The following is a 4,832-nucleotide window of genomic DNA, read 5'->3' as shown; positions in this document are numbered from 1 at the left end:
ACTCACCTTTCTTCTTAATTCCTCTCTTGTCATTAGTTTTTCACCCTTATACCAGTTATTTAGACATGAAACCTCAGATTCATCATTGGCTCTTCCCTTTCTGTCACCTCCCTCATCCAATCCATCTCCCACTTCTGTCAATTCCATTTCCACAACATCTGTCAAATCACCACTCTCATATATCCTACATTCCAATTTCATTCAATAAATATAAGCACCTACTATGTGCAAGGTATGGAGGGTATAAAGACCCAAATGCAATACTTTTATTCTTAAAGAGCTTATATTTTACTGGCCCAATTGGGCTAATACTAGTTGTTCTTCAATCTCAACCTGTTATCTTTCCTGTATACATGCCCAGTGACCATACTACACTTCCTCTTCAGTTCCACCTATTCCACACTTGCACAAAAAATACACTTTTATCAGTTGCTATCTTCTCCAGTTTCCCTGAGAGGTTTCTCTCCCTTATCAAATTTTTTAATGGATTTTTAAATAGATTTCTCTGTTACTCTGCCTGGCACATATAAGCACTTAATAAATAAATGTTTACTGATTGATGGTTTATATTGAATTATAGCTAGGTTTTTATTAGTACAAATAATGAATCCCATGAAGTGATTCCATCAGTAGAATTTGCACTGCATATTTCCAATGATCTAGAATCAATTACCATATTTTACATAGAATTATAATTTCAAATAAGGCAAATTCAAATAAATACAGCCACTTCATGGAATTCATTATTCTCATTATTGGAGAACCTAGCTGTATACTTACTTGTGTATGTTATATTTTCCCTGGCACAATAAAAGTTCTTTGTCAGCAAGGATATACCATTTTTTATCTCTATCTCCCAATGTTTAGTAGATGATGTTGTTGTTCAGTCATTTCAATCATGTCTGGCTCTTCTAACCCCATTTGGGGTTTTCTTGGCAAAGATACTAGAGTGGTTTTCTTTCTTAAGCTCATTTGACAGAAGAGTAAACTGAGGCAAACAGGGTTACATGACTTAACACGCAGCTAGTAAGTGTCTGAGACCAGATTTGAACTCAGGAAGATGAGTCTTCCTGATTTCAGGCACCACATTCTATTCACTATGCCACCTGGCTGACCCTGTTTAGTAGAATACCTTGCTTAACAAATGTTTAGTGAGTTGTATTGAATGGTGGATTCCCAATAAATATGTTAATTTAATTTTTCTTCCATAATAAGGTTTATGTGTGTGTGTGTGTGTGTGTGTGTGTATGTGTGTGTGTATGTGTGTGTGCGTGTGTGGCCCCAGATAACATACATTTAAACAAGATAGGGAGAAGGAAGAAAAGATGGGAGAAGAGTTTGCCAATACTGAAAATAGTCTTATCTTACTCTTGAGATAGCTTCGTCAAACATCATTAAGCCCCTATTAAGTACATTAAATGTGCTTAATAAATGTGTGTTGGGCTGAATTGTGAAATGAAGAAACAATTCAGGGAACTGAATTCTCAATCAATTCTCAATCCTGAGAATGCTCAGGAGACTTAGTCATATGCAACCTAGTCTGCCTTGTATAATCAACTTTCACATATTTAATGCTCCTTGATACTGCTACTTCTCCAACCATGACACAAAACAAAAAGAGGCAAATGTCAACCCACTTACAAAGTTAAGATTCACCCACACTTTTCTCTTTCTTTCTCCCTTTCTACTCCCTCTTTCTAATTAACTTCTCCCCATCTTCTTCCTATTCTTCAGTTCTCTGGCTCATTTGTTTTAGTCAAGCATGCAATTTTCAATGACTAAGCTCCTCACAATTATCTTTTCTCCAACATAAGCCATGGTCTTTAAGCTGGGAGTTCAATGATCAGAGAAGCAACATGGAGAAAATGGATGCCAAGCCAATGCCAGCTTTGATAACAAGGGTCAATTCCAAGAAGAAATAGGACCTATTTCTGTTGTGGATATTTTGGTGGGTAAAAGTTTATTCACCTAAAAGAATTAAAAAAGGGGAGAGGAAAGAGAAAGGTCATTGAGATTCATTTCCAAGATATATAATGAACTGATTCAAATTTATAAGTCATTCTCCAAGTGAAATGATCTAATGATATGAACAAGTAGTTTTCAAATGAAAAACCTAGGCTATGTATAACCATACCAAAAAAATGTTCCAAATCACTACTAATTAGAGATACAAATTAAAACAATTCTTAAATTCCACCTCACACCCATCAGAGTGTGAGAGGTAACAAAAAAGTAAAATAATAAATCTTGGAGGATGGGGGCAGGGTAGGGGGAGAGACATGTTGGAAGACCTGGGAATAGGTATAACCATTCTAGAAGGCAGTTTGAAATTATACACAAATAAGTTACTGAACAGTGTGCACCTTATGATTGAGCTATGCCACTGTTAGGGACTTTACCCAAATGAGATCCAAGAAAGAAGAAAAGATCTTTTGCGTATAAAAATACTTATAGCAGCTCTTTTTGGGGTGACAAAAAAAATAGAAATCAAGAGACTGATCAACAATTGAACAATAGCTAAACAAGTTGTGGTATATGAAGATGATAGAATATTACTGTATTGTAAGAAATGAATAAAGAGACAATTTCAAAAAGACATGCCAAGACTTACATGCAAGACTGCAGAGTGAAGTAACTAGAATGAGAACAATTTATACTGTAACATCAAGATTTTAAAAATGAACAGTTTTGAAGACTTCTATAAACTGATGAAAAATAAAATATGCAGATATAGGTATTTGCTCTTGGATCCAAGCAACTTCTTCAACAAATCCTATAGTATCTTTGCAGGGCTCTGGAGGATCAAGGCAAAAATTGACAGGAAAATCCAAGGAAGCTCACTTGCTTTGAGTGAGTAAAAGTTAATGGTTAATCATAAGGGCTTATATATGAAACAAATGTATCAAATTGCAATTAGCGCCCAAGATTAAAGTCTGTGGTCACCAGTATAGCAGTCGTATTTCTATTCTTTCTGCAAAGAAGTTGTTTTTGGGAAGGTAGTGACATCATAAGATACCAAAAAATAATAAAATAAAATCAAAAGAATGAAAAAATGGAAGAGAACATGAAATATCTCATTAGAAAAACAACTGACCAGGAGAACAGATTGAGGAGAGACAATATAAGAATTGTTGGACTACCAGAAAGTTATGAACAACAAAAAAAAGTGTGGACAATAAATTTCAAGAAATGATTAAGGAAAATTGCCCTGAAGTTTTAGAACTAGAAGGTAAAATAGAAATTTGAAAAAATAATCACCAGTCACCACCTCAACAAGATTCTAAGATGAAAACTCACAGTAACATTTCAGAGGAAGAAATTTTAAAGCTATCTATAGTTATATGAAAAAAAGTCAAAATCAATATTGATTAGAGAAATGAAAATTAAAACAACTATACCTATCACATTGACTAATATGACAGAAAAGAAAAATGATAAATGTTGGAGAAGATGTGGGGGAAACTGGAACACTGATTCATTGTTGGTAGAATTGTGAATTAATCCAACCATTCTGAAGAACAATTTGGAAGTATGCCCAAAGGGTTACAAAACTGTGCATATTTCCTTTGATCCAGCAATACCACTACTAGATTTGTATCCCAGAAATCACAAAAAAGGAAAAAGGACCCACATGTACAAAAATATTTATAGTAGCTCTTTTTGTGGTGGCAAAGAATTGGAAATGCAAGCGATGCCTATCAGTTGGGGAATGGCTGAACAAGTTGTGATCTATGAAGGTAATGGAATACTACTGTGCTATAAGAAATGATGAGCAGGAAGACTTTAGAAAAACCTGGAAAGACTGATGCTGAGTAAAGTGAGCAGAACCAGGAGGACATTGTACACAGTAACAGCCACATTGCGTAATGACTATCTTTGACTGACTTAGCTCTTCTCAGCAATGCAAGAATGTAAGACAATTCCATGAGACTCATGATGGAAAATGCTATCCACATCCAGAGAAAGAACTATGGATTCTAAATGCAGATAGAAGCATGCTATTTTCACTTTTTTGTTGGTTTTGGTGGTGGTGGTGGGGGGGGTTTCATAGTTTTTACCATTTGTTCTGCTTCTTCTTTCACAACATGAGTAATGTAGAAATATGTTTAACATGACTGAACATATATAACCTATATCAGATTGCTTGATGTCTTGGGGAGTGAGATAGAAAAGAAGGAGGGAGAAATTTGGAAAGCAAAACCTAATTAAAAATGAATTTTGAGGTGCCACAATTAGACTCACACAAGACCTAGCAGCAGAGGCATTAAAGGACCACAGGTCTTGGAACATAATATAATCAAAGAGCAAACTAACTGGGGCTCCAGCTGAAAATATCATACCCTGAAAGGTTAAGTATTATCTTGAATGAAAAAAATGGACATTTGATAAACTCTCAGACTTTCAATACTTCGCTAAAAAAAAAAATCCAGACCTTAATAGAAAATTTGACATACAAAACCAAGAGAAATATAAGGCATGTACCAAAGATTGATTATTAGGGATTCATAAAAACAAATCGTTTACTTTTTATGTTTATATGTATATATATAAATATATATTTATATATTAATTATATATAATAATATGTGTTTATATGTATATAAAATGCAAAGTGTATATCTAAGATTCTTGTTAATGATTGGGTAGTTCATAAGTAAGATTGGGGAAAACCCGAGTAGGGTATGAATTTAAAAAGTGAAATCATTTTGGAACAGCTAAAAAGAGTAATTATTTTACATAAATGAGGTGCAAGAGGACAAACTGATACAGAGGAATTAGATGGGGGAGGAGAGCTGGTAGTTCTGGTAACCTACTTTCATCGGGAATAGGTT

The sequence above is a fragment of the Notamacropus eugenii genome, chromosome 3 (assembly GCF_028372415.1).
Source record: "Notamacropus eugenii isolate mMacEug1 chromosome 3, mMacEug1.pri_v2, whole genome shotgun sequence".
Lineage (NCBI taxonomy): Eukaryota > Metazoa > Chordata > Mammalia > Diprotodontia > Macropodidae > Notamacropus > Notamacropus eugenii.
Note: the sequence above shows the minus strand (reverse complement) of the source record.